The sequence below is a fragment of the Austrofundulus limnaeus genome, unplaced genomic scaffold (genome assembly GCF_001266775.1).
Source record: "Austrofundulus limnaeus strain Quisiro unplaced genomic scaffold, Austrofundulus_limnaeus-1.0 Scaffold31, whole genome shotgun sequence".
In the NCBI taxonomy this organism is placed as follows: Eukaryota; Metazoa; Chordata; class Actinopteri; order Cyprinodontiformes; family Rivulidae; genus Austrofundulus; species Austrofundulus limnaeus.
The window spans coordinates 2,168,995-2,179,119 of NW_013952433.1; the positions used below are offsets into that span (position 1 = coordinate 2,168,995).

At 37.0% G+C, this 10,125-nt stretch overlaps 1 long non-coding RNA gene across 1 annotated transcript in view; it reads left to right on the forward strand.

Annotated features, from left to right (window-relative positions):
- The window catches only part of LOC106515657 (uncharacterized), an 11,752-nt gene extending 3,004 nt beyond the window's left edge, over positions 1-8,748 (forward strand). The window contains exons 2-4 of the long non-coding RNA XR_001310027.1: positions 1,398-1,556; positions 7,969-8,105; positions 8,180-8,748. This is a non-coding gene — a long non-coding RNA (uncharacterized LOC106515657). The remainder of the gene's footprint in view (positions 1-1,397; positions 1,557-7,968; positions 8,106-8,179) is intronic.
- Positions 8,749-10,125: the final 1,377 nt, after the last annotated feature.

Consider the following 10,125-nt stretch of genomic DNA (forward strand, 5'->3'; position numbering starts at 1 on the left):
AGATAGATAGATAGATAGATAGATAGATAGATAGATAGATAGATAGATAGATAGATAGATAGATAGATAGAAATGAAGAAATCATGCATATCCAGGACTGAAAACTGTTAAAAGTGAAAGTGATGCAACTGTGAAGCAAACCTCTTCCTGTCTTAACTTTTCAGGGTCTATTTGACATTATATTCAGAAAATTGCACATATTTTCCATGACTTACATGAAGTACCTTTTTTTTTCCAACTCAAAAAATTGTTTTCCACATTTTTTGGCATCCCCAAAGCTCAGAGAAATTGGTTTGTGCTTTTGATAAGTATCTTGTAAACAGTATAGGGTTGATATAAAGTGTGAAAAACCGAGGATTATAATAAAACCACGTGTCATCCTCTGACAGAACTTGTCAAAAAAAAGGGTGAAGATTTGAGTGAAGCACAGTCTCAACCATAAAGACATAAGATGTGTCATTTTTACAGGACTTAACTCGTGGAGGTTTTCTGATGATGAACTGAAAATATGTCAAATAAATAAATAAGAGAAAACTTATATTTTTAAGGGTGAGGTACAGTTTTTAATTGTTTTTCTAGAAAGAACAAACTGGAAACCAACAACTGTACCTTTCTTTTTTACATTTTAACAGTATCTGCAAAATTTTAAGGATCCATTAAAACTTTTTTGTTGAAAGGAAAATCAATTAAATGCTTCAACTTGAACATTTTCAGTCAGTTTAGGCCCATARTGAATGAGAGATCTTTTTTACACTCGTTTAAAACACTTGTAAATTTGAAAATCTGTTTTTTTCTTTATATATATCTATAACGTACTTGATTTTTTTTTTATAATGACCAAAAAAAATCTAAGATTTGTCAGTGAAACGTCATCAGTGTTTGAAGTGAATCCACCTGTATGTAGACATACATGCATTTCCAAAATCCTGGTTTATTTATGGCTCATTGTTCAGATATCACATGCAGACATGTGAACCTCTCTTTTCTTTTCTTCTTTTTTTTTTGTATTAATAATGTAATCATCAGAATGAATTATGAATCTTTTCATCTTTGGCTTTTTGAAATGAATGCTTTTCCTGTCAAATCAGATCAACTTCAATTAAAACTAAAACTTGTGTTTCGGCTGTTGCAGGAAATCTGTGGCTGTTTCATCACATACAGATTTATGAGGTGTATTTCAGATTTGTCATCTCCAGGACAATCTGTTGACTGTTCTGTTTGTTCACTGTACACAGCTTCAGTTCTTTCACAAACGTGGGGTTTAAGCTAAAAAAATTTCTCTTTTATTAGAAACGTTAAATCTTCAGGTAAACATGTTTCCCTGCTCACCTTTAAATTAAACTCATGCTTTCAAAAAAAAACTGACAACCTGAAACATTTCCCCCTCTCTTTCCAAGATCTTCATGCTCACTTGAGGCCAAKAGGAGGCAGCGTGAATCACAACGATACGGACAGACAAGGTGGGGGCTGATGGGGGTGGATGAGCTGCTGGCTTCATGGGGAGCTACAGAATCTGAGTCCACAGGGAGGAGAGTGCACCCAGTCGGCTGTAACAGGTGAGAGAGGGGGGGTGAAGAGAAGCTAGCCCAAGGGTGAGACATCTCCGGAGACTCGGTATGCACGGGGCATCATCTGAGAGTCTGCTGGTGTTCACAGGTGGAGCAGAAAAGAGGTGAAGCAGGAGAGGTCTGCTGCAGTTCTTCGTGTAGCTAAAGAATTTACATTTTCTGTGAAAATGCAGTGRGAATGTCCTGAGTCTTGAACTGCTGCAAATATTTATTGAAAAAAACTAAAACTGGTCAAACTGAAAGGCRAACACAAGCTRAAAGTAGCTAAACTCTAGCCTAAAGTGGCTAAAGTTTAGCTAAAGTTAAAGTAGCAAAATGGTAGCTAACAGCTGAAAGAGCAAAAGGTTARTTTAAGTATCAAAAGGCAGTCTAGAAGCTAAAATTGACTCGTTAAAACTGAAAGAATAGGCCTACAAGCTAAAAGTAGAAAAACATTACCTTAGAACTAAAAGTAGCTAAAGCCTAGCCTAAATCAGCTATATATTARCTAAAGTTAAAGTAGAAAAAGGGTAGCTAAATGCTAAAATAAACAAAAGGTTAGTGYAGCTATCAAAAGGCCAGCAAGAAACTTAAAATAGCAAAGGCATAGCTAATTTTCAAAAGTTGCAAATGGATAACTAAAAGCTAAAGGAATCAAAATGTTAATTAAAGTCTAAAAGCAGCAAGTGTTAATACAAAACAATTAAAAGGCAAACTAAAAGTTAAAATAACAAAAGGCAGAACAGTAGTTAAAAGCTAACAGTAGTATAAGACAATAAAATAATATATGCTTAAGCAAATTTTCTGTAGATCTTTAAAAATAAAGTAAAACTTTGACTGTAACCAGTTACACATTRAGGAAACAAAGCAGCCACTGTTCAAAAGAATGGCCCAACACAGAAGATCTACATCATCAGGCCAGGATTCTGCAGAATGTCTACAGGCCAGTGGTCAGTCTTTCAGGGATGAAGATGTTCTCATCCTTGATAGTGAGGAATGTGGGTTTGAGAGAGGAGTAAAGGAAGCCATTTTTGTGAGAAAAGCTGTCCATCATTAAACATTAAACAAACAGAAGATACAAAATGTTTCATTAAAGAAGAACCCATCCAAAGGATCTACTTGATTTTTTTTTTTTGAAAAATTCAAAATGATATTTTTAAAAAAGCCATCTCCTAAGTGAGCAGAATATTTAGATAAACAAATAGCTAAAATAGCACAAAGTGTGCTGAAGTAATTCATTTCAGGGTAACATGGAAAAATGAAGCATCTGTGTCCATGTTTTCCTGTCCTTCAGCTTTCACCTTTCTTTTCATCAGCCTCACACAAACAGCCTGGGCCTTTATTTTCCCAGGCAGCGCAGCAGCTCACACGCTTTGATGAGAGGTCTGAGCTGAAATGTCACAGGGATTAGGAGGTCTTGACTCCTGCATCCCTCTGGATCACCTCCAGCTACCCTGTGTTGCTGAACCTCCTCCCTCCGAAATAAGCGCAGAGTGACATTTCTTTCTGCTACTCTGTGTTCWATAAAACTTCCCCTTTCTGAGAAAATATATGTTCCTAGTGTTTACCAATGAGTGAGGGGGAAACTGAAGATGGCGTCATCTCTGTTAGCTAATATAACATGAACCACTGGATGTGTTTTTTTGGAAACATTCAGAAAATAATTGTTGGATGACTATTGGCAGCCACAGCTRATCAACTATAAGCAACAGAAAAAATGTCTGCTCAGTTTGAGAGAAATTGAGCTAAAATAAACATACTGCCTTGCACATTATAATAGTTGCTGCAGATCTGCAGAATTTTGTCTTTCCATCAAGACGTAGTTGTTGCGAATGGCTGCAACGAGTAAACTCCCCTGTGAGGAAGTGAAGAATCTAAACACRGAAAGCTTAAAAATAGCTCTGATGATGATGACTCAACTGAAAACGTGAAATTCTGGATTCATCAGCTTTCTTAATTAAGAAGCATTTGTTCAAAATATGCCACAAGGAAGGAGAAAAAAACAAAATAAATCAAAGAACGTCAGTGAGATTCTTTTTTTTTCCTTGACACCTGTGACTCTGTGAAAGCACAGATTGCATTCATTCACCGAAGGAAAACGACCTTAATCAGAGACATTGTTTGACGAAAAAGTCGCTCTATGTGAAGCTCATTCAATATGTTTTGTGTTTCTTTTTGGGTGGGGGGGGGAGTGAAAGTGCTTAGAAAGAAATCTGGGTCATATCATTAATATGCGAGCCAGGTGTGCAGCACAAAGAGGATTAGAGAGGAGTAAAACCACCGGGGCTCGGTGTGTCTCTCTCGACTTCTTCCCATCTCTGCCTCACTCAAACCAACATGTAACTGTTCCTTCATGTCACCTCTGACAGAATAATAACGGTGGGCAGTTCATGCGTGTGATAAAGTGTCCTTAGATTAAATTTTTAAAGCTCTTATCAGAATTTCTCCTGCTTTTATAAAGTATATATTTAACAAAATAAGCTATAGATTATAATAAAGTGAAAAGTGAAGCAAGTGTTGTCTTTTTTCACTACAAACTTCATAGGTTTACAGTCTATAGTGGTGGGCAGCACTAATCTAAATATTAACTCTAAAGCACTAGCTCAAATATTTAGGTCTCCTAACTCTAAAACACTAACACACCGAAAAAATAGCAAAAGCTAATTCTAAAGCACTAAAATAGTCCAGCTAATTCTAAAGCACTAAAATAGTCCAGTTGACACGTGAAACATTCTTCAGTCAACATGAGACAATATTTACTGTGTGCTGAATGTTGTCACTTAGTGCCCTTGGTGGGTCAAATGGGAGTCACCTGCAGGCCACTTTTGGCCTGCGGGCCTTGAGTTTGACACGTGACCTTGTAGATAAGTGACACGCGTATGAACAAAATGTATGACAGCTTTCRCCCTCAACTGTGAACAATAACGTTGATCAATAACGTTTATGGACCTCAGTTAGTGCTTCTAAATTTAGCCCATTAATTTTGCAAGTGCTAATCCACTGATTTWAAAAAAAAWAGCAAAAGCCCTAAAGCACTAATCAAGAAATTAGTTCCCCTATTAGTGCTTCAGGGGAACCGTGCCCACCACTGATACTCTCAAACCAGGGCCAGCTCTAGCCAATTTGGCGCCCTAGGCAAAATTTCAGGTGGTGCCTCTTGTGCAAGTTTTTAAATTTCACTGCCAACTTATACATTCACATGCCAAAAAAATTTTTAAACAGTTGTGTTAAATGTAATGAAATAAAAGTCATGTAGTAATGGCTACAAAACCCATAGAACTACCTYCATAAACCTGAGTAATCARTGATTATTCCTCCTCCGTTTRCAACGCCCCTACGATGAACGTAGCCTTAACATCCTTAACATCTCAAGCCTATGCCACAGACCTTTCAGCATCCCCCCCATAAGCTGCTCAGAACTTCATCTCATGAGAAAATGTTCTCCGAGGAGCATTAATCTGCAGAGATCCTGCTGCCCGAGCTTCAGACAAACCGAGCCACAGGACATTTTCATCATTTTGCACAGCCTGGCCAACCTTTGCACAGATCAGAGCTTTATTTGTCCAGAGACAGAACCCAGCAGGGKTTCAAGCTGAGCGCTTTATCATCCAACCAAAGAGGAACCAATAAAGCTCGGGCRCACCAAACTGCCTGGGTCGCACTGAGAGGGGAGCGGCGACTGCAGTGAAAATGTCTTAAGAGCTGAAATTTAGCACAGCTGATCTGCGAGAAAGTGCGAGGCTTTGCTGCAGCAGAGTACAGTAAGTTTGGCTGCGTGAACGTCTTGGTTTTTCTGAGATAATAGAGCTSAGAGAGGTGTAAAAAAAACCTTTTGCAATTTGCCATGCTGAGTGCTTTGAGAGAGATCAAGGACTCTGAACAGAGAGGGAGAGAAGTATGCAGAGAGAAAAAAAGAGGTGTAGAGAAGCATCAACCTGTTCATAGCTTCCAGTCACTTTCTACCCATTTAGACTTCTGGGTTCCACCATCAAAGGCTTTTTTCTGGATRCTAAAAAAAAACTGCTTCCTGTGGTGGGTATCAAAGCTTAAACTAATTAGCTTTCTAACCCCAACATGTGTATTTGCTGCAGGAGGCATAACTCATATAAATACTTTGTCGGATTTACATTTCTTATCTTGTGAATAATTGTTCACGGCTCTGGGCCTGTGCAGTCAGGTTTACAGGCTGAAACCAGGCAGGAAGTGGAGCTTCTGTTTGCATTCTGCTTCACACTGCACACATTTTATAGAATGTGTTTTTAATTATTACGCTGAGGTTTTTTTTTTCTTCCCAAGTGTTAAAGTCAATTTTGTGATTTATCTATTTTTTATTTATTTCTATAAATATACAGTAATACAAGTTCCTTAATTCTCTATTCAGTAGATTGTTTTATACTTTTTGTTTTTAGATGGTACAATGACATCAAAATGAGATTTGTGCTGATTATAATGGAGCATTTTGAGATGTGTAACACAATATAAAGTTGTTTTGTTGTTCAATGAAACGACACTACTGAATTCACATTATGTGTTGAATTTAATTTCAATAACTTCACCTGAAGCACGTTATTATGATTTATGACCCAGAGTCCAAGTAAAGTGTCACAKTAAAAACACTAAGCTACAGTTATTAAAAAAGATATACAGTAATATCATATCTTGTCCTATATGGAATTAGGATTAATTTAAAATCCTAATTATAAACTTGGAAACAGAAGTTGCTGTTTGTGACCAACCACTAATCTGAAAGTTTGGCCATCTTGAAGCTGTCATTAAAGATGACACATCATGCATCATGGGTAAAACACAAAGAAAGCAGGGGAAAAAAACTTCTTCTGATCCCTTTATCTATAACCACTCTAGTGTGGATTTAGCACTTTCTCCGTGCCAGCAGGGAAGCTTAAGCAAAGCTTAAATAGCTATTATAAAGCAATTAAGTTGTGGGTGCTGACATATGCATCTTCTTGTGCCATCTGTTTATTTGGTAAAGGGTGTCTGTTAAACTCCAGCTCAAAATGTTCACTGAGTTTTCCAGCATGCCACTGCCTSCTACTGCTGGGATTAAGTATTGCTGTGGGAATTAAAATAATCCGACAACATAATGATAGGATGACAGCTTGAATTAGTCTCACAGTGAGCACTAAGTGAGCCATCTTAATTCACTTCATTCACTCTGATGCATATCTTCCACATCTGAATAAAATCTTGGCCCTGGAAGATGCTGATGTTTACAAGTTCTGTTTCTGTATTGATTTGATTTGATTTGATTTGATTGATTCAACAGGAAAAGATTATTAAAAATCAAGCCCGACTCAGCATAATTGCTGTTTTACAGCAGGTTCCTGTTCTGCAGCACATAAAACACTCAGAAATACAGCCCCACAATCACATCATTATACACCATARACACAAAGACAAACAAGCATAYCAAATTTCARRAMKRCAGCMTTTGCAAAATAGGACRTCTAAATATGAGCASAACAAAAAGTGTCCAGCAGATGGCAGACAAGATTCTTCTTAAAGGGCTGTAGTTTTGAAATGGACTTTATGTTTTGAGGAACGTCATTCCATGCTTTAGTATAAACATAGAAGAAAGACCTCTGGCCGTAACAGTTTTTAAAAGTTGGTAATATCAGTATCTGTTGCAGAAAGTTCATTTGATTACATAGCCTGCAGGTATCATTTATTAATCGATTCAAGCTTACTACTCAGTCTGTTTTCACATGGCGCTTCAGAGAAAAGATATCATGAGAATGCTGATTCAGCATTCCCACTGTTGTTTTCCTGTTTTTTGTTTTCAGTGCCTTTCTGAAACCAAACTACTTCTCCAGTTTTAACCATTCAAATATTAAAACATTCAGATCAGCTGGGAATAATGTGCTTTACTTTTTGGTACTCACAACATTTTTACATTTCAAAATGTTTAACTTTAATTGATTATTGATTCAAGTTTTGCTCATTCTTAACTTTTAGCAGCAGTTTAGTTAATTTTAGCCTTTAGCTCTTGTTTTACTATTTTCAGTTTTTGGCTACAAGGTTCTTAATTTTAGCTTTTAGCTGCACCTACTGTTTTTTTCCCTTAGGTTTTAGCCACAGTTTTATTGATTTTAGCTTTTAGTTTTAATTTTGCTCACTTTAGCTTCTGGCTAATGTTTTACTCATTTGAACTGTTAGCCACTGTTAAGCAAATCGAAACTTTTAGTTACAGTTTTGATAGTTTTAAATTTTAGGTACTGTTTTGTTGATTTTAGCTTTTAGTTTGAATTTAGCTCTATATTTAGCTATTGGCTAATGTTTGTAATTTTTAGCTATACTGTTAAGCTAATTTAAGCTTGTAGCTAAAGTTTTGCTAGTTTTGAATTTTGCTAGTTTCTCTCTAAATCTCCCCATATCTTCATTTGATTCTTCTTCATGCGTCTAGAGATATCAGTGGTACAGGATCTGAAGAGCTCCACCTCAGAGCCAGTTTTACTCCTGGGACTGAAGAGAATGCTTTGAAGCTGCTTCTGATTATGCATACCTGTGCACACAAGCACAGCTGACAGCACGCCCGCGGAGGTGCATGTTTGCATATTATTATATTATTATATACATGCATATTTTTCTCTTCTGATTTACGTCTCACTCTGCAGCTCCGTGAAGAAAAGGGAAGAAGAAAAGGCCCCCTGCAGAGGAGATGTTGAAGATCGTAGCTGGAGCTGACAGTGAGGACTTTAGAGGCTCACCCTCAAAAAAGCTGAAAGTGATGAAGAAGAGAGTAGAGGTGAAGGTGGGCCTGTTATTTAGAGACACTTCACAAAATTACATAAAAAAGTTTGTGATGTGAAACAGAAGAGGAAAAGGTTTACAAAGCAGAGTCGAGTCAGTAAAGACAGCAAGGTTTATGTCAACTTATAAAATAGTTTTCCATGTCATCTCTCAAATTATGGTTTATTTAAAACCAACAAGTCATATCTGACCTTTTGTATGACACTCATGCTAACAGCTCAATGGAGACATCGCTGCTAAAACTGACAACATTGTTTCAGAACCATCCAGGAAGTCAAGAATTACAAAATAAATAAATCTGTTTTGACAGTCCTGTGTCAAAATTAGCCAAAAGACGTTTTTTTCCGTGACATGATCTACTTCCAGCCCTCTTCATATTGAGACTATTTTTTAAAAATAATTCCGAGCACAGAGCTGTTGCAGATCCGATGCTCTCCCAGGAAACACAAACTCAAACAGATGGGAACTGGGCTCACGTTGTGCATTTCTAATGGGAGCCTCAGAGACACACATGTTGGAGTTAAGAGACTGTCTGCCAAGCTTAATGTCATGRATGAACACAAAATGAGACTTATTCCTGGTCATAATTCAGATGTCACTGTCATTACAAACTCTATTAACATACTCAGTGTCACTTTCACTGTTCATTATGCTACTTTTGTCGTATTATTTGCATTTTTTACGACACTTGGACCATGTGTTCTGCCACTGGTGGGATTTGTTMAAACGTATCAAAGCCGTTTAATTCAATTGGTGACAGTTTCTAATTTTTTTTTATCATCCTTCAGAGATCATCTCCTGTTTATTATGTTAAGTTTTTTTTTCTTTTAGTCTGTGGTCAGATTGTTCACATGCTGAAACAGAAGAAGGTCGTGCTAAACAGGAAGTGGACTGGTGTCATGATCTGGCAAACAGCAAAAGAACAAAAAGGAACACTAAAATAAAAAATAAAGGCAACAAAAGGTTCACATCTTTGACATAAAAAGAAACACATTTAAGGGGTAAAAGATTTTTCCAAAATAAAACAAGAAAATGGGAAAATTATGAGCAAAACATAAAACCAGAGCTTCACACCATCAGCATTTGGAGACCTGGTTGCAGTTTTTAACATTTTGTTGTTTTTTWAATACGTTTTTATCTTCTCTAAAGAAATATTTTAGATATTTTTCCGCCCAACCCCCTCCGTAAACATCCTTTTTCCTCTCCTCCAAATGAAGACATAAGTTTGCATAATGATTTCTGCCTCCTAGAGCTGATCTGAAAATAATCCAAGCAAATCCCTCCTCCCAACAAGCTCATTTATTTCAGTTCTGTCTAACAAGACGTTTGGTTGCCCCAGGATCCAAGTAAAGGCATGTAAGGATCTTCAGCAGAACATGGGTCCTCTGGGGTTTCAGAAACACATTTAATAGAGAGTTTATGTTTACAGTAAATTGATAGATCCTCTGCTCGATCCAACTAAAATTGAGAAAACTTGGATTTAACCCARACATTGTTTTCAGCTTTCAATGTTTTTCAGTGGGCAAGGAGTTTTAAGGTTTCGTTGCCTTCAAGAGCCCCTCCTGATAGCCTATATGTTTCTAATAGTTTTGCTTTTCAAGATGAAATTKGTGCAGAATATTGTAGCTTTTGTGTTGTAATAAACCCTGCAGTCACTCCAACATGTGAACTATGAAATGATTTGTCACATTTTAATTCTTCCTTTGAATCATGTTCCAGTTCTGCTGTTTGTAGGTGTGTTCAGCAGTGAAAGGAGATCAGGATGGACACAATATCCAGTTTGTGGTTATGCAATCCCACTAGTTTAATA